Genomic DNA, 21,843 nt, shown 5'->3' with positions numbered 1-21,843 from the left:
GGTGATACTACAGCACATAATTGCTTAACTTTTCTAAAGCTTTATAATTCATTAAACTTCTTTAGGTCTCATCTTTCTGAAAGAAAGCAGCTGGTATTAGAAAATCAAACTTAGTCAAATAGCTCTTATATAAGTTTTAGGCTACCTTAAGGATCCGTCTTGGGTCTTATCTTATTTTTAATGTGCATAGCAGACATTAATACATAAATAATAATAAGGTTACTAAATGTTGCAATATCCAGGTCTTTGCGGATGATACGCAAGTTTATTATTCTTTTAAAGCTGATGATGTATTGGGGAGTTGTAGTAAAATAAATGAATATTTATCATACGTTTCAACTTTCTCGTCGAGTAACAATTTGAAATTAAATCCTAGCAAGTGTTCTGCAATGTGTTTCTCTTTAAAAAATTTAAGAAAAATTGTCTCTCATTCCCACCCAGTTAAAAATAGTTTAAAATATTTTATTTTGTGCCCAAAGGATTGTAGACTACTAGAAGTAATAACTACAAAGGTACAAAGTAAGAAAGAAATTATGTGAGTCTTTAGTACTTCCTATTATGAAATACTGTAATGTTGTTTATATTCCTAGTTTAAATAAAGTCACCCTGCATTCTTTGTAAAAGCTTAAAAATCAATGCTATAGATTCATTTTTAACTTAAAAATATGAGTTTCAGAAAAAATGTATACTCTTGGATGATAGTATGTAGAGAATCTTTATTTTTATTAGTTGGCTGTTTTTGTGCATCTATTCTCTGGTACATCCTCCCCTGCTTACCTTCGGGAAAAATCAGTTTTCGATGAGATGTGCACGACGACAATCTACAGGGTGTCCCCTGTCCCCATTCAAATGATCAAAAATGCTAGAGTATATACAGGAGCCATAAAGAAATAATTTGAGATAGGACACCGATGGTCGAAAAAGCGCTGTTTCCAAAATACAGGGTAATGAAATATTTCAAAAAAGTCGATATTTTTTCTCTGTATTAAAACACTGATAGCGATTTAAATGAAACTTTTAAATTTTAAATGGTAAGTGGTGAGGCAAATTTTTAAGACATTGCAGGTGATTTGACCTGTCCAGGAACGAAATTGCATGTGTTTATTTTTTTTAAATAAAAATACGTCACGTTAAAAAAATTCAAATTATTTTGTCCATTTTTAATAAAACAAATCCCTTGAATTGTGCGCTCCGATGCACCGTTTTCGTGCAAAAAAAATAGAATCCACACAAGGATTCTTCAAATTTTCGTTGTGATCCTTTTTGTCACAACGAAAATTTGAATATCATTACAATAAAAAATAAATAATTTAACTAAACAAAAAACAATTTAAATAAAACAATTTAAACCAAATCCTCAAAGTGTCCTCCATGCATTTCCACACATTTTCTGTACCTGTTGACCCAAGATGTACGCGAGCAAAGACACTGGATCATTTCTCAGAAAGCCCGCAGCCACCACAACTCTAGCAAGCAGGTCTTCTCTGTTGGTTATAGGTGTTGCGTAGATAAGCTGTTCCATAGCGCCCCAGACAAAAAAGTCTAGAGGTGTCAGATCAGGTGACCTTGCTGGCCAAGGGACTGAATCACCTCTACTAATCCACCTGTTGTTGTAGTTCTGATCTAAGAAAGGCCTTACAGTACGAGCAAAATGCATTGGACAACCATCCTGCTAAAACCAGTGTTCTCTCTGATCTCTAATATTCTGTCTGACAATATTATTTGCAATTGGGTATGAAATCTCGATCTTTTGTAAAAATTGACTTCCGATCCGATCTCCTAAAAAAGTGATTTCTATAACGTGAAAATACGATAGTAGGTATGCACCGACGCTAAACATAACAAAAACATGCTCCGTTGTCATTATTATTTATTTTATGGAGATTACCATGAAAAACTGCCCGAAATAAAAAATACTGATAAAATAAAGAACTCTGAAATGGATTTAATTTTTTTGCACAAAAACAGTGTGTCGGGCTGCAAAAATGCAAGGGTTATGCTTTGTTAGAAATAAACAAAAATTCAAAGTAATATTTTTTTCTTTTAAAAAGAGTGGCTTACCTTTTTTTATAACAAATTTAACGTGCATGTACTGCAAGTTCGTCCCTGAACAAGTCAAATTACTTGCAATTTCTCAAAAAGCGGCCTTACCACTTATCATTTAAAAGTAGGTTTCCTATTATCTTTTGTGTTTGTAAGTGCTTTCTATGTAACTTGGTAGATATTTTTGTTCAAGTAATTATTAGTTAAGTTAATTAGCCCTAGGCTAGACTTCGCAATTGCCTCAATTATTTTATTTATAAATATGTGTTAGATACAATAATATATTACAAAATAAATTATCTCAATTGTAATATGATTATATAAAAAAAATATGGAACAAGAACAAAACGGTATATCAATAGCAATAAAAATTTCCTTTTCTTTATCTTAAAACATATGCTTAAAGTGGTCGTTGTTAAGTTCAATACACTTGGCTACCCGTTTATCAAAAGACCTGCCTAATATTAATTAATATGTTATTGCCTCGAAATTATTCTGCTGAATTCTGGATTTTTTCCCAGGGCTGTTCCCGAGTATTAATTGCGCCTTGATAAACAACTGGTATTTGATGTATGGTACATATCCATAAGGCAGAGCCAAGAGGGTTGAAATCATGGCTTTGAGGCGGCCAAAGTATTTGGCTGTCATGACCGATCCAGCGGTTAGGATATTCCTTGATAGGTCGGGAAAAATAAACAGGGGCACTATCGTGTATGAAGATCATGCATCTCCGTAATTGCAATGAAAGATCATCTTAAAGTTCAATCAGAATGTTTGGTAAAAAATTTAGATAGAGTTCGCTATTTAAATTCGTTGTTAACTCTGTTAGTACCAGAGAGTAATTACCAATAATAGTAACCAACAGTACTATTAATACGAATAAGTATTTGTTTTGAAATCTTGCAGGAAGTGACGTTCCTTTTTTAAATAAGGGTTTTCAATAACCCAAACATGTTTATTTCTGAAGTTAACAACTCCCCTTCTAGTAAAAGTCAATTTGTCACTGAACAAGATCTTGATTTTTCAAAATTGAAGAAAAATGGGTCAGAAGTTTGCCTGTTATGAGAGAAACGAGTAAATTTAAGTCTTTTCTGTAGGTTGGGGAGTAGACAATTTGAAACACGAGTGAAATGGTAAGTGCAGTTTTTCTTTATGGAATATTCAAGAAATTGTTGATTTACTAACCGCAGTATGGTGAGCCATACGCCTCTCGCTGATTTTTAGCGAAAGAAACTAGAATTTCTTGGTTTTGCTCAGGTGTTATAGTTTTTTGGAGCTCTCCAAAGTTTCGTGAAAGATCAGAGGAACCGTTTCAAGTCTGTTGTATGCATATCATTTCCTGCACTTCTAGGCTAGAAAAAACCATCGTATCGTGGCATTATTGACTTCAATTTTTGCTTATCAACCTAAGAGCTTAAACGGTTCTAATTAAGCACCAAAATTTAGATATCACTATAATGCGGCCTCAACATTAATTCGTTTCTATCAAAGCTTACTATAAAAATATTGTAAATTTACGTATATCCAAAAAACACGGTATCGATAATGCAAGATGTGGCGCTTTAATATTATTATTTTTATTTGGGTTAGTTTTGATAAGCACTGCTAAGCTTTGTATGACTTTTAAAATAATTTACTCCACAATAAATAAAAAAGAGAATTTCCCTAAAAAAAAATACAAATCGTAGTAAACTTTTTAATAAACTTTTTATTAAGGCCACATTAGAAATGGAAAGCTCAATTATCTTGAAAACGGTTGCTCTAAGCAACTCGACAAAGGTATATTTTTTAGAGTAGTTTTATTTGAGAAGCTGAGATTTCTATGAAAAACACATATACACTGAGGTATAAAAAAGTTGTACACGTTTTTATTACCTCGGAGTATTGTTGACAGCGCCCTCTAAAACGTACACAAATATTAGCATTAAATTCGAATTTTCCAAAAACTTCCTACTACCAAATTTTGTGGTGACTTTTTGAAAAAAAAAAAGAAAAAAAATTCAAACTTTAACGTCCTGTATCTTGGTTATTATCGGTTTTCGAATTAAAAGAACTTACCCAAATCATAATATTTTTAAGCAAGTAATATGCTGCTGCTCTATGTTCACTAAATTATGAGACACTCTGTATATACAGGGACTTATTTTAAATACTTTCAACGCAACTCTGTGGAATAGAAATAGAAAAAGCGCAATTTGATATAAATATTATACAGGTAGGGGGAAACAACACCATATTTTGGTTATAGGGTGAGTCACTTCTTTAAGCCCGATGCACCCCAATACAAAAATTTTAAATTGAACCACCTCTTTAATTATACCTTAAATTAAAGGGCTTTTGGAGTAGTATTCACCTGCTAACATCAGCAAGAATTTTTCCTTAATTTTATGCAATATCAAAGAAAGGTACAAGTTAAATAAAACAAACACTATTTTTATGAAGTGCTATCTTATTAGATTAATTATTCAAAATGCATTTTGGGCTAAAAAAAAGTATAATCTAATTTCAAACTTATTTATCACATTTTAAAATACTTCTCTCGAAATAGATGTACATTCTGTAATAATGCGTTGCTGAATATCATAGAGAGAAGCTGGTTGCGTTGTAAACATAACAGTTTTTAAGTAACCTCAGAGAAAAAAGTCTAGGGGTGTTAGCTCTGGTGATCTGGCCATTCCATTGGACCTCTTCCCCCAATCGACTGAACTGGAAACGCATCATGTAAAAAATGCCTTACAGGAAAAACATAGTGGGGTAACGCTCCATCTTATTAGAAAAGTAATGAATCTTCGTTAAGGTTTCTACCTCAATGTATATATCCAACTCATTTTCAATTTTTCCAAGTTTAATGGTGGTTTCTAATTTTTCCAAGTAAGTTTCACCATTATGGATACCCTTTGTAAATAGAGGCCCAACAGTAGAATCACATAATATTCTCGCCCACACATTTATTTTTTCTGGATACTATGTGTATACTTTCTTGAAAACATGCGGATTTTCATCACTCCACTATCTATAGTTGTGTTAATTTACAAAATAATTTTAAAAAATATTTAAAAAAATAATAAGTTCTAGCACCACAGGTGTAATACAAATTTTTTCATCCCTCGTAAAATTCTATTCTTTGTTCAGGGTTATATTCACCCTATTTTTAAAGAATTTGTACTTTGTATGGATAGGAATGACTTAGTTTAAGCACGTAACGTATGACAAATTCCTGCTACCGAGGAAGCTTGGCGTAGAGATAATGTAGAATTCGTAGCAAAATATCCTAATACTTCTACTTGTCCCGCTTTATCAAGTACTCTACGCTAAACTCTTTTTTTTTGTTTTCTGCCGATCCTGTTTCTTTAAATTTAAAAACTAGTTACCTCATGTAAGTATGACTTATTTTTTTCCAAATTTCTTTCGTTAAATAATGCCGCTGTCCTTAAAATACAACGATTTTAAGAACCATAAATATTCAATTCTTTCAGCCATATTGCAAACCATTGTGTGAAGTGAGTGAATTTAGGTAAGTCAGTGAAAAGTCACAAGACGATGTACAATGTAAAATATTTTTTTAAACTAGGTCCAAGCATCTGCTTTGCGGTACGACCTAAAACTTGCATTGCAACATTAGCATTCCAGCTTGGTAAACAAACTTTTTTATCGGATTAAAAAAATTATTGCTACTTTTTACTTTTTTGACTGTGAAGTACAATCTGACACTTGACTTAAATTGGAGTAATCAGTTGCAAACATAAAAAACAGTTAGCGTAGATTAGTTGATCTTCTTTGGCAACGGATTTATTACAAAGTGTGCATCTATTCCAACGGAAGGCTTTCAGAATGTTAGAAATGAGTTTAAAAAATATTATTTTTATTTACTCTAAAATGGAAAGCATTTTGAGCATCTAGTTAAATAAAATAGCACTTTATAAAATAGTGTTTATTTTATTTAACTCATACCTTTCTTTCACCCTATATAAAATTTAGGAAAAATTTAAATGCAGGTGAATACTGCTTAAAAATATACAAAAGACTTTTAATTTAAGGTATCATAAAAGGGGTAGTACTCTGTATGATTGCTGTATATACTCTAAGATTTTGACCAGTTGAATGGAGACACCCAGTCTGTATACATCAAATTATGGCGATCGAACTGGGAATTACTTATGATGAGAAATTAAGTTTCGCCAAGCATGTAGCAAAAATAGTTTTTGACTCTGCCAAATTGTTGAGTTTTATTTATCGAAACTGTTGGCATTTTGAAGAGATTAATACTTTAAAACTACTTTTCTTCTCTTACATATGCTTAAAATTAGAATACGGATCTGTAATTTGGTACCCAATTTCTAGCTGATAGATGATATTGAGCGCATTCAGCGCAAGTTTATGAGGTATCTCTGGTTTAGAGAGGAAGATGTCTTTCCGGCAAGAGGTTTGGATAGTCAATTATACTTAAATAAATTTAATATTATACCCTGAGCAAAAAGAAGAGAAATTCTTTACATAAAATTCTTATGTAAACCTCATAACAAGATTGATTGTCTCACCCTTTTGGCTAGATTAAATTTTCGGGTACCAAGAATAAACTCTGATCTGAAAAAGGTACTTTAGATTATTTTATTTAAATCGCGCTAGGACTAATATTTTGTTTAAATCCCCTATTATTATAATGTGTCGGAATTATATTATTAATAATTTACATGAATAGTGCGATATTTTTGTTGACAGTTTAAGGTCCATTATAGAAAGTATAAAGTAGATAGGTGATGCAGAGTCTTTCTAATATGTGTATAGATAGTCTGTTTAAGTACATAGAATGTTAAGCATTTTTATATATATTTTGTTATTTTCTTTTTTCTTTCTTGCTTTGCATCTGCTGAAGTACGAACATCAACATGTTTCTTCTTTTTTTAATCTTTCCTGTAATTGGGTAACAAACCTGTTTGAAATAAATTCCTTTTTTTACTATACGTGCCAGAGATGGTAGCAACTTAATGAAATAGATACTGATTATAAAGAGTGAAATAAGACCCAGAGGAAAAATCTTAAAAAAGGAATGTACATATTCTTAAGAAACAATATAGAAACCTCAAAGCGACTAACAGATAGTTGCTATGCTCAAATATATTTTGGTGAAACTAAGGGATTTATGCTCGCATATAGAATATGAAGTCATCTTAAACACAAATTATCAAAAATATATTATAAAAGAAATACTGGAAATGATTCTTATAGACTTCAACTCGCCACATCAAAATGCACTTCTGGTTAACCAGATGATTAAATCTTGCATGTACAGAGTGTTTCGGGAGGAAAGGAAATATTTTGGGAACATATTCAGAAGGTCAAAATAAGATAAATTAACCCATATGTTTGAATCCGATTCTTAACCGTTTCTGAAATAATCGGCTCTATTTTCTTTTGTATTTTTTGGAATAATTACGTTCTCTGAATTTCTAACTCACGTTGCAAGTATTTCATCATTGTTTGTTAATACCTATTTTAATTAAATGGTAGTTTTTACAAGCATGGTTGTCAGTTTGATTGATTCTGAGCGTTTCAATTTGAAAAGAGCAAAGTTTCCATTACATAATGCCTCACACATTCACCCATGCTGACATGATATTCGTGTATGGTTTCTGTAATGGTAACGCATTACGTGCTGTTGATGAATACCGACGTCGTTTTCTAAATCGAAGAATTCCTAATCAAAAAGTTTTTCAGACAGTTTTTGCAAATTCTCCGGAAACAGGAATGTTTCCAAGCATAAGAATTATAAGATATGGCTGAGTATGAGGCGAATTACAAAAGAACTTCGATTAGCATCACATGTGGACGTTTCGAAGACATTTAGGAAATACGGTTTTAAGCATTTCCATATTCAACCGGTTCAACATCTTCAAGAGGGTGATTATGGCTTAAGGCTTAACGGTTTAATTTTGCGAATGGATCCAATAAAATCAAGGTCTACAAAAATACATTTTATTTAGCGATGAAGCTCATTTTACCCGCAACGGAATTAATAACCGACACAATGAACATCGGTGGTCAAATGAAAATCCTCATGCCAAACTTTCAACATCGATTCAGTGTTAACGTGTGCTGTGGAATGCTGAACGACCAATTGCTTGGTACTTTTATATTAGATGAGCGTCTTACTGGAGAACGATCTTTACGCTTTTTGGAATACCATTTAATACACATGTTGGATGATGTTCCGCTAATTTTTCGACACCGAATGTATTTTCAACACGATGGAACGCTGCCTCATTTTAGTCGCCGAGTGCGTAATTTCTTAGACAGTCATTTTTCTGATCGTTGGATTGGCAGAGCAGGACCTCAAGTTTGGTCACCGAGGTCACCATACCTAAATCCACTGGATCATTGCCTCTGGGGTGGACAAAAGCTCTAGTGTACGGAACACTAGCAGAAACCGTAGAAGGACTCCATAATCAAATTTTAAATGCATCAAATATTATTAAAAATAATTTCCAAGCAATTAAACGTGCAACACGAGCGCTTAACCAACGTGCTGGAGCTTGCCTTGAAGTTGGTGGGGGTATTTTCGAAAACATTTTAATTTAGTAAAATTTTGTTTTCTTTTTTGATCCGGTTGAGAATCGGATTAAAACCTATGGGTTAATTTATCTTATTTTGACCTTCTGAAGATGTTCCCAAAATATTTCCCTTTCGTCCCGAAACACCCTGTATGTATATAAAATATAAAAAAAATTAAATGTGGTTCTAGATTTCTACTGTTATGAATATTCCATGTAGTCTAAGCGCCTTTCTTAAATGAAAATTAAATGCTCAGTTATGGAAAATATTACTAACCATGTATGAATTAAATAATAAAACGCATGGTCCTTCACCGTCTAGTAATTTGATAACAACGATAGACAATTCTACTAGAAAATCGCTTAAAAATGTAACATGTTTAAATAAATAATTAATAGCTCATTAATATTTATATACATTTTCCATTTTACTAGTTATAGTTATTTTTGGACCCGTCTACCGTTAGATGATTAGGTCAGTGTGAGAAATGAATAAGTTATCTGATAAACGTATAAATATTTCAATTTCTAAAAAATATTTTCAGATTTATTTTTCTATTTTGATAAGTAGTGTTATGCGTTTAAAGCATAATCAAACATAATGGAGGCCATGATTGATTTTAGCTAATAATAATATAAGTATATAACCTATAAGTTACACTTTTAATTCCAAGATTGCTTTATTTTCAATTCATAATATTATTTGTCTAATCTAATTTATTAAGCTATCCTAGGTTTATAGGTTATCGCAAGCATAAAAATTATTCCATGCAGCTCAAAACAGTCTTTTAACACAATGTATGTTATTTCTAATTTTTCTAGTGATAGGGTACAGGTAGGGTACAACTATGTGTACCAAAGATTAGACTGTAGATTTTCAATGGTTTTTTCAGCGCTTTTTTCATCAAATTTAAATAAATTATGTTGTTTCGGTGTTGGGTGATATTCATTATTATCCATGACCTCTCTACCATTAGCTAGTGCATTTTTATGTACAAAAAAAATGTATTAATTGAGTTTAAATAGCAGGGAAATAGATAGACAAATAGACTGACTTTTGCATTGATAACAGTTTTTATTACAAATGCCATCACATGATACTTACTAAATTCGATTATTTGATCCCTAAACTATACAAGTACAAACAACGCAAGTAATAATAATTTGTTATCCTATAGTTAATTTAAAGTATATGCATACTCATGCATGTAGTACATGAAGCATTTTGACTATTTGAAACCTAAAAATGGATTAACATAAGGAGTGTTTCAATTTAAAAAAAACTATATTTTGACTATTACTTCATAACACACCTTATAGACAAAAAATATTACAAAAAATCCATAACTGAAAATACCTGTTGAAGTGTTTGATCATTTTTTGAAAGCTTTTATATTTATTTTTTATCAAATTTATTCCACATCATCCATATCCTTTACAATGGTACGACAATAGTGATACCCGAGTTATATTTTTACACTAATATAATATAACCATGGTGACAATTTAAAACTTTGAAATGGCTTTTATGCTCTAGTAACTGTTGCGTTTTAAAAACTACAGATTTTAGCTGGCACAGAAAAAGAAGTCAAGAGGTGTTATACTTCGGTTACCGAACAGATGGAGTGGTCACGTGATCGTTCTGCGCCGGAGTTGTGGCCTAGAGCCTCGATAGGGTTCATGACTTGGGGTTTTATTTAATTTTATTAGTCGAGCGGCTTCAGATCGTTTTGGTTGAATTTTCTGCTATTCGAATATTTGAATCTTCGCAATATTGAAAAGTTGAGATTGTGTTTATTTTTTTGTTAATTTATTTGTTAACAAATAATGGCTGACGCGCCACGTACACCTCCATTGTCACCCCCCAAGAAAAGAGTACGAAAACATTTGACTATTGCTGAAAAGGAAGTAATTATGAACATATATAAAACATGTGATAACGAGCATCCAGCATACAACAAAGTGCAAAAAGTCCAGTTTACAGCAGAAGCAGCAGGTAATAAATATTTTTAATATACAGTGTGTCCCAGGATGAGCGAATTTAACTTCCAGCGCTCAGGTAGCGCTCGGTTCTGATGAACCTGACCAATTACACCCTAAATGTTTGACCTGGCACGATTACTTAAAAGGATTACCTATCCCTTTTCGGTAAACCCCAATATATTAACATAACTTTGCATAACAAAATACTTAAAAGGGATTATTATATCATTACCTGGCACAACCTCAAAATCGGTTTGGACCCATTTTACAGGCGACCGTATTATATTTAAAAAAAAGCTGCTTACAAAGCAAAGCTATACGGTAAAATAATTTAAAATAAGTAGGCATAATTCTCCTCGTCTAAATCTCCCAAGGTTGCATCGATGGGCGGGCCTATATTTCGCGCACATCATTTACTCCATCTGTTCGGTAATCCGACTATAGGTCTCGAGATCTAGGTGGCCATTCAATAGGACCTCTTCTTCCAATCCCCTCGATAGGATAATAATCATCTCCTATTGTTTAACAGGAACTACACAATGTGTAGGTGCTTCATCCTGTTGGAATTGTAGTAAGCGTTCTCCTTAACATACATTTCCGTGTATGTCCCTCTGATTTTCTAATTCCTGCACTATTAGTGGTTCGATAGATCTCTGAAGCATTTCAGCATAGATGTCGCCAATTAAATTACCTGCTATAAATATTGGGCCGATAATACCATTTCCCATATATTAATTTTCTAGGGGTACTGGGTATGCCATTCTATAAATACGCGTGGGTTCTCATCATTCCAGTAACGAAAGTTTTGCTTATTAACACGCACATTTAAATAAAAGACACTCATTATCAAAGCAAATATTTTTAACAAGTCGAAGCTCTGCCGTAATTCTATCTCATTATTTCACAAAACCGGATTTTTCTATCCGGGTCATCGTCACCAAGTTCTCGTAGTATTTACAGTTTATAGGTATAAAACATGTAAAATTCAAGTACCTTTCTTATTGATTCACGAGATAATCCAGTTGCTACAGCTTCCTGATGAGTTGACAAACTTGAATTCATTGCAACCTGACCTAAAATTTTAATTTGCGCTCTATCCTTGACTAATCTCGGTAGTCATGAAGAAATAGTCCATACTTGCAGTGGAATGATAGATTAAGATTAAATGAAAATCCTACAGTCTCCCACTACTTGCTTATTAAACATAATTCTGGTTTATAATTCCCGACTTGTTTCGGATAACATCATCAGGGGATAAAAAGTTTAAAATGGGTCCAAGTTGACTTGTATACACGTACTTTACGCTTCTGTTTCTTTGAAAGGCATTGGAGACTGTAGACCAAAATATGCTTCTACGTTTTGTTACGTAATTACGATTTAAATAGGAAATGTATTTATTTACCATTAAGCAAAGGTGTCTAACAGAGTCGCTTTCTTGAGTCGCCTATTATTTTCACTTTATGTTGCTGATATGTGTATAACACTTTAAATAATATGTCATTTTCCTAGCTGAATAAAGGATAACTCCAACAAACTTTATTGATGACTTAAACCCTATTATTGGTATAGTTCCAGAGGTGAAAAATGTGCGTAAAGCTTTGATTCTTAGCCTTTTTTTTAAATCGGATATAAAAAAGCCATCAGCCAGTTATCTATAATTAAGTATCTTTTATGTTAATCAATTCTATTTTTATTTTATAATTTCTCAGTCAATACAAAAAAAAATATAGCTCTTGTTTGCGCTTTTCATTCAATATTCCATTTAAATAGCATGTCTATTGTCAGAACTCCAACCTTAAAGCCTAATGGGATTTTATCTATGTCTACAGGCGTAAATGTCATTTAATTTTCAATGATAGAGAACGTATAGACTTTTATACAGATTAATGTATAGAATGTATGGAATCTATAGAATTTTATAGAGATGTATAGAAGTTTAAGCATTGGAAAGCCATTTTATCTTGTTTGATTATTGGATTATTTCTTGAAATGAAACCTACTTTGGTCGCTGTAACTCGTTTTTACTTTTTAAATTATATCATTTATTCAAAAGCGAAATCAAGGCCTGTTGACACAACGTGTTGGTTCTGTCACTGCCCGTCATTTACAGCCGATCCAACGTTGCCACGTCTAATACTAACTAAACATATGAATAAAACCAAATTCCAACTAGATAATAAAAGTATTAAACTAACTAACAGAACAAAAAACACTGTTTATTTCTGGTCAATATTTCCATTTGTCTAGAAGTAAAGACAAATTTATTATACAACACCACATTAGGCTCTTTTTAAAAAGGTTATAGATTTATTGCTATTTAAATGTGGAGCAACTTGCCAATGTTAGGGGTTAGGAGTTCTTTTATGGTCTTTGAGTTGAAACAGTGAAGGTGCTATTATTAGTGGGATGTTGATATACACGTTGGAGAAAATAATGGTAACACCACTTCCTCTCGTCGATAACCGGTTGTGTTCGGTCTGATTTTATCTTTTGCAGAATAACAATAATTATATCGAAATGCCTCATTTTCCTGTACGACTGCACCCTGCACTGTTGAACCTTAAAGTGGTATAATTTTTTTCTTAACATATTAGATCTATTTATGTTTCTTCCAAAAGAGGGCAAATTATTAAATAGTTTAATGAAAGCAATTCGGCGCAGCAGTACAATGTAAGGATTTTTTTTCAATTAGATTTAAAAAAAGGCCAATTTGCAGTTTCGGGTTTTGAGACATTCTCTTATCTTCTAAGTGCAAAGTGCAGCAGTACTCAACACAAAGGAGTGTTGGAAAGGAACTTGGTTTGGACTAAGCTTAAAACTGTTACGATTATTTCGAAATAACATAACTACAAATATTTCAAATATTCCAAAACTTTATATTTCCCGAAGACCTGGTGGTGAAAAATAGGATTTTGTGAAACCACGCTGGAAAAAACAAATGAAAATTAAAATTTTCTACAAAATATTCAATTTTTAAATGAATCTTCTTTTACATTACATGGGAATCACAATCCTTTTGTTGTTCAATAATAGTATCGAAAAATTGACCACAGAAGCTTTCAATTATGTTTGTATTTATAACACCATGACTTATAACGAGAGATGAATCGCTAACCAGTATTGGATCCAGTAAAGCGACTATTTTTTCAGTAATACTTGTTGATTCATTAATTACTTCGTTTAAATTATAGGAGTTAAAACAATCGCTTAAAGGATAACCGAGGTTTAGAAGATTGACTTTCCATTCCTTCACCTGTTACCACAACATGATCAAAAATCGGAGTAACCTCTGATAAAACAGAGTGGAATTGCGCAATTGATTCTATTACAGATGTATAGTACCATTTACCAGAGAAAGGAATATGGGCGAACTCTAGCGATTTGAGTTCTTGAGAGGTGAAACGATCCAATTTGCAATGAAGGTGAAATAACTTGGGTTAACGTTAGATAGAACGCTTAATTGGAACTCGTATTTTGACAAAACAATCAAAAAAGCAAAACTATCCTTATGGAACCGCAGGATATGCGGTAGAACCTAGAGAATGAACACCAAAACAGATGCAGTGGTAATATATACAGGATCTACGATATTCTACGGCTCTGTGGTGTGGTGGAGCAAAGCAACAAAACAACTGGCAAAAACAAAACTTAACAGCCTTCAAAAGCGGCTTACTTGTTCATTAAGGGGGCTATCAGAACAGCCGACAGCCGTCATAGAAGTACTACTTGAACTGACCCCTCTGCAGATATACCTGCATAGGGAAACCCTAAGAACTACTTACAGACTACAGCATATCATAAATGGCATCTCGGTAAAAAAGTCTGGATGGAATTAACTGAACTGGTTAAGAAGGTGTACAATCACAGGACACTTGGTATACCATGAGACCTAACGCCAAGAAAAACAGTGAACACAAGTCCATACTAGGTCAGCATACCAGACCGAGCGAACTGGGATCAAAAACGGATGGAACTAGAGAAAGTGGACACCCGACTTTATTTAATTTTGGAGTAATAGCTGGAATATACGGCACTAACCCAAGGATAGAAATATCTTTCTGCGCTGGGAAACACTGATCAACTTTTCAAGTTCAGTCGATGCCCAAAGACGCCTTCAAATTTTCCATTGGTTCATAGACCGATGGCGTAGCAGAAATTTCGAGAGACAAGTTATATGGCCGGACGAGGCATTTTTCTCAAGTAGTCGAATTTTAAATAGGCATAATTCACAAAACTGGGTGCAAGAAGATCCGCATAACATGTTTCCAAGAGAACGTCAGGGCAGATTTGGGTTGAGTGTCTCATGTTTTATTTTTGGAAGAAAAATTGCATATGTTATGTATGAAGGTAGCTTAACAGCTAATCGCTACTTGGAAATTCTTTACGCCAACCTATTCGAACTCTTGGATGATGTTCGTCTAGCTCAAGTTCAAAATATTGATTTCCAGCAAGATGGAGCTCCAGCGCACAATGCGCGAGATGTGACATACTGGTTTGATGAGCATTTCCCCAATCATTGGATCGGAACAAATGGACCTGTTCGGTGGCCACCTAGGTCCTCTGACCTTTTGATTTTGGATTTTTTTTATGGGGCAAAATAAGGTTTACAAAAGGCGATAAGATACAATTTAAATTATGCGTGCTATAGAAGATGCCTTTAGAGAATTGAGAAGTCACCTTATGATTATTCTGAAAGCCTTGGAAAGAATAAGCTATGCCGGCTATGTATTAAAGAAAATGGGTTACAATTTGAGCATTGTTTATAATTTTATATATGTAGTGGCATTTCCTTAATAATTGTTGGTCATTTATTTAATGTTTTATTCTTAAGTTACAAGTTTCCTTCTTTTTTATGTAGAATTAGCTATTTTTAAAACAAATCGGTGTAATTATAACTATAAGCACCTGTTTTTTATAAATTTTATTATTAATTCATGGCATACTACTCGTATATCAAAATTTGTATTCAAACTTCTAAAATCGTTATTTATTTACTTATTTTAAAAAAAGTTCAGAGTGTTATGGATTTTTGAAAAGGGTAAAATACGACCAATTTAAGTGTCTATAAATATACAGCGTGTTCCATTTAAGAAAACTATATTTTATTTTTATTTTCAAAAATAAAAAACTTACAATAAAATGAATGCCGGAATCAAATTCTACGGAAAAAATTCTATCAAAACAGATTTTTATTTTTTCAAAATGTTATACAGTAACAAAGATACCTACGAGGAGAGTGCGAAAATCTAAAGTTTAAAAAAAAACCCTGTAGATTAAAAACTATGACAGCTGTCAAAGTTTTGACAACGGCATATTAAGTTTCACAGAAAAGTAGCGCGAAAACCGCAAGTTTAAATAAGGACATAACTCATAAGCGAGATACCCCACATGAAAATGGGACACCCTGTACATAGGGCGGGCCGAAAAAAATTTTTTTTGAAAATGTATTTGGTATAGTAGTTAAAATTTAGGTATTAACGTATTAAGTATTCACAAAAAAAATTAAAGCGAAAAAATGATTTTTCACCACGCTCCATCCCTTAAGTATATAAAAGCAGCTCTTCGCTTGAGAATTTGATGAACTTTTCTAGAAAGGTTTTATTACAGGTGGCTTTATTTGGTAAAGTATACCATATTTCATCAATTACTCAAACCAGAACTCACTACGAGGAGGTGGCTGCTTAATCGAGTTCCACCCCCATCCCCCCCTCCTCCACACCACCGTGCCCTTTGGTTCTTTAATAATCTAAAAAAGATGTAATTTACTTAGTTAACTTTACTTTTCTTTGATTTGTAATACTTTTCCTGATTTTCATATGATGGAAGATCACTTCTACCTTCAAATTTTTTTCGAATGTAGCCATCTCTTTTGTCATGGCCACAAACTTTCCTTGATGCTTCAGTGATAATTTTAACACATCTCTCCACAGCTTGAGTGTGACATGGATATTTATTTAACATAATGACCGATTTTTGCTGTATTGCTTCCGTCAAATCCTCATTTGAAATGTCCATTAATAAAGGAGGTTCGGTCACAACGCATCTGTTCCAGTCTATAAGATCGGTGTAGTCTCTGGCATTCCAGTTGAGAGCAGGTATTTTAAAAACTCTTAGATTTTCTTGACCTTTAGCATTTCTTGACTTTAAAATTCGGCGAAGCCCCAGTTCTCGTATATGACTCCGCGAGTCAGTAATCATTCCTAACAGAATGTTCTCGGGGTGGGCAAAGTAAGCGTTAGTGCTTATGACATTATCAATTATTTTCTTTACGTTTTCGGGAAATTCTCGAGACAAAATTATAGATTGCCATAAATGTTGCGCTGGCACAATGATTTCGTTTTGATATGAAACCACATTGGTGCATAAACCTTCATAATAAACCTTGATAAAACGACCAAGGTGTCAGAAGGTTCACTGGTTGATATATATAAATGTAATACCCTGTTAGCCATTGTTAACCATCGAGCATGACTTAATTTTCCTGGATTTTTTTTTTGCTTAGAGTATCCGAATATAAGTTCCAGTTTTAATGGCACAACATATCTGATATAAGTACTGCTGATCAGTACTTAGATCTTCTTTATTTATTTCTGGTAAATCAGTTTCAATTGAATGAAATTTTTGAACAGGTCGTGACTCGCAAGTTGTCAAAAGTGATCCAATGGGTCCTGAAAGTGAATGTGGCCCTGTAGTTTTTCCTTCCAAAGCTTGCAACAAATGTCGAAGAGGTAACTCGTTGGCGTGAAGCAAACATATCAGCCAAATTTTCCAATCTGCTTTTCCATTAATCTAATCACACCACCTTTCCAGCCCGTGTTAACATTTGTACCATCACAACCGATTGCCCTAATGGAGTTTAAACTTATTGATTTGGCCTTTAAACAAGAAATCATACTTTTTATAATATTGGCAGAAGTTCCAGATCCTTTAATTGTTAAATGGTCAAGATACTTGCTTTTTGGTTTTTCTATAAGAGCTATGTGTTCTTCTTGTCTGATAACACGGCGTCCTTCACTTAAAACCATAGTCTGATCTTTTCTTTCATCAAAATAAATTCCTTGTATCTTAATTTCGATATCACAATTTGGTTTTTTGGTGGATTTTTTGGTTTTGATATTTTATTGGTGTTTTAAATATATTATTTATAAACTATTTACAGTTATACCAAATCCAAAATATTTTTTTTATTTTAAGGTCATTGAGGCGCGGTCAAATTTTATTTTAAAATCTTGAAAAAATACAACATTATTTTTAAACCATTCCACAACTTTTTTTCACTATACCAAATAAAATTTCGCAAAAAAAATTATTTTAGCCTTTTTCAGCCCGCCCTACGTGTACATGCTACTGAAATCTGCGCAAGAATGCTTAATTAATTGTAACTTCAAAACTGAATCATCAAAGGTTTAGCAAGTACATCTAGAGCAATATGGAGTTGCAAAAACGAGCTCATACTGCTTTCAAAAGGTAGCAAAATTACCCCAATATGGATTTTGGGTTATGGTGGGCTTACAGGAACGGCTGACAAGGCAGCCAAAAAAGGGGCAGAATCCAACCTGACAGGTCCAGAACCAACATTATGCATTGCCCACAATAAGATCAAACACACAATCACAAATGTGGTGCATATAAAGCAAAGCGCGACTGGAAGGGATTACCAAGAGTGAAGGCTTTTATACCGGACATAACAAGAAAGGTAACAGATGCCATAAGGGAATAACTACTAAGATAACTTCTACTTAACAGGAGGTACTTCTTGGACTAAAAGAACTAAGGTGAACGTATACCGGCTACTGCAGACTGCGTCACCACATGAATAATATTATTTTTTTGTCGGACATCGCCAAATGCAGACTATGCATGGAGGAAGACGAAACTGCAGTCAATATCTGCAAAACTATGTCTCGTATACAATTATACTTTACAAGATGGAATGGACTAAATGGATGGATGGAATATTTTGGAAATATTAATTACAAACTTAAATTTTTTCCAGTATCTCGTCAGTTTTACGTGATGAAAATCAAATCTTGATCAAGTTATAGATTAAAAACCCTGATAATTAGAAGTTAAGAGACCACTTTAAAACTCCGAAACAAAAAAAAATTATTCGCGTTCTAATTCTTGAGCTTATAGTAAAAGTCTTAAAAAAGTATTTGGCAAATTCAGTATGATCTCAAGAAAATAATAAATGAAAAAAAAAAGTTTACTCTTATATTAATTTTATTCTAGCTCATATTGATTATCGCAAATTAGTTATTTGCAAATATAATAAGTTATTATTATGAGACTTTTGTAAACAATAAAAATAGAAGGTAATTAAATGTATTTTAACCAAAATTATTCCAGTCCATAAGAAAGGAGCAACAGATGACCTAAACCATTCCCAATCTCTTTATTAGGTACTTTTATTAAGATACTAGAAAAAGTCATAGAGATTAGTATTGTAAATTTCATAGATACACACTTTCATTTTGACAAAAATTAATATGGTTTCCAAAAAAAAATAATAATACTCTTTGAGCACATGTTGAATTATTAGTCCGGATTACTGGTGAAATGGACAAAAATATAATAATTACTGTAAAGGCCTTGGTGCCGATTATTTTGCAACTGTTTTAAGGTCTAAAATAAACTTGTTAAAAAAAAGTTTTAGGATAATCTTGGAGTTTATTTTATTAGAAAAACAACTTATTTCATTTCCACTAAGTTGAGTAATAATCCTTTAATATATAGTCACTTCTATTTATTTGCGATATCTTATTCCACTGGGCTATGATTTTACGGTCATCCTTAGCAGAAATGGGCATCGCGGTCGTATTTTCATTTGATTAGAGATTCAGCTTTGGAAAAAGGCAAATCATAATTTCAAATAAACATTGATGCCGCCCGGACCACTTGCGCTAAGAAGATGAGATAACATTCCCTCAGGACCGGCGAACTCGATGAATAAGATGTGCAAACAAGCTTATATTCCTCCATGTGAAATCAGTCAGTCGGGCTGTAACGATAAGAAAAATATTTGTACTAATGGAACACGTTTTAGAAGTATTTTTAATAGGTTTTTTAATAAATAACATGTCTCGCTTGCCTAAAAAAAGTGTAAATAATATTTTTTTTTCCAAATTAAGTACCCCAAAAGTATGTTGGAAAAATAATAATAAAAAAAATGTTTGAATATATAAAAAGGCGAGTTTTAAAATAAGGCATATTTCGAGTTTATTATGCTTTTTCTGAAAACAGGTGTATAATTCTGTAAAACAAATTCACAATTCGATTTTACATAAGCACTCACAGTGCATAAATCTGGCCTCAAGAGTCGTAGAATATTCAACATTTTATTATTTTAAAACTTTTTATAAAAATAACATGTTAGATATAGAAACAGCAAATTAAAATAATGAAACTTTCTATATTTTACTTTCTCATAGCGAAGCTATACAACTAATTAGCATGAAGCTTGAGGGCTCCAAGAAAAATATAAAATTAAAAAAATAAGCTACCAAAAATTTTTGTAACTCCAATGTTACAAAAAATGAGTTGATAATCTTTAATTCTTGTTTTATAAGTTTTTCTAGATGGTTTAGTTAAAAAATATATTGGAAGTTGCACAAAACAGCGCAGTAGCAAAAATACACTTTTTTGTTCATAAGCTTTCTGCTTAGACCACTAATGTCTATTGAAAAACCACGATTGCATGGATTTTTTTCAACTTACAGACCTTTTTGGATGTATTATTAATAATATTATAGTTAAATAAGGGCCTAAAGCCTTAGGTCATGTAATTCAAAACTTCAAGAAAGTGCTCCTAGATAAAGTGATACACTTATATAAGAGATAAAATGTAGAATGCTTTGCTGACCGTCTTAAATAATAGTGCTCATGGATATTAACGGATATTACTAAACACCGAATCAACATAATGAACCTAATTTTCGCTGAAAACACTACTGAAAATCTACATCTCACTTTTTCTTACACATAGTTGATCATCCCTACAAAAAGTAGAATCAGCATCCGTTGTGTTGACTGACTGTCTTAAGCTTATTGGAATAATTTTTTGCCTACGCTAAGCTTAAGATAGTTTAATAAATTAAATAGGCAAATATTATGATCATATAAAAAGTATTATGAAATTGGACGTGTAATTTTTAAATTACATACTTATTTTAATATTAGCTTAAATCAATTATGGCCTCCATTATATTTGAATATACTTTAAAGGCATAACACAATTTATCAAAATAGAAGAATAAATCTGCAAACATTAAAGATATTATAGTACGTCTCCCACCTAAATATTCAAGGGAAATTGATGAAATACCGGCAACCACATTAAAAATAGTTCCTGACATAATATGTTATCCATTGGCTCAAATCTTGTGCCTGTTTCGAGCAAGCGGTGTTTCCTGATGCCTTAAAAATAGCCAAAGTTATCTCAATCTATAAAATCAAAGGCAATAAACAGCACTGCAATAATTATAGACCTATTTTTCTTTTATCTGTGTTCTCAAGAATATTATATACAGTGCGAACGTAAAGGTTGGAATAAATTCATTTAAAATTCAGGCGTATGTTCAAAAAAAAAAACGCTCGGACATGTCGATTTTTATTTTTAACTGCGGGTTTTCTTACTATAATTTTATGTATACAGGGTGGCCCAAAAATAAGTTACGTAATTTTGGCAAATACTTGGCATGATAAATTTCACAGACTTCCATCTGAGTGCGCATCCTGTTTCCATAACCAATCATCATCAAAATCTCTATTCGCTCTCGCTCACTAAGACGTACCATTTTTTGAAATTTTAATTTTATCTTTTGATAAATTTAACACAAGCAAAACTTTGCTTAAGCATCTAAATCAAACTAAATTCACTCAAAATTATTTGATGTCAACAAATTGTGACAAGTTAACAATCAAAAACACCAACCACAAATGTAAATAACCAAACAATAACTGATAGGTTGCTTGATATAAATAACTCTTCCAAAAATAGCCTTTTATTGTGTTCAATCGTCAACGGTCGAGTTTAGGTATAGGACATAGTACATGAAATGTACTTAGAATTTGATGTAGAACCTAAATCTAAAATAAAAAATAGGTATTTACATTTAAAAAAATTACGTTGATGACCGTAACTTATTTTTGGGCCACCCTGTATACATAAAATTATAGTAAGAAAACCCGCAGATAAAAATAAAAATCGACATGTCCGAGCGTTTTTTTTTTAACATACCCCTGAATTTTAAATGAATTTATTCCAACC

The sequence above is a fragment of the Anthonomus grandis genome, chromosome 14 (genome assembly GCF_022605725.1).
Source record: "Anthonomus grandis grandis chromosome 14, icAntGran1.3, whole genome shotgun sequence".
NCBI classification, from domain to species: Eukaryota; Metazoa; Arthropoda; class Insecta; order Coleoptera; family Curculionidae; genus Anthonomus; species Anthonomus grandis.
The sequence above is the reverse complement of the archived record's forward strand: the minus strand, read 5'-3'. Positions refer to the sequence as shown.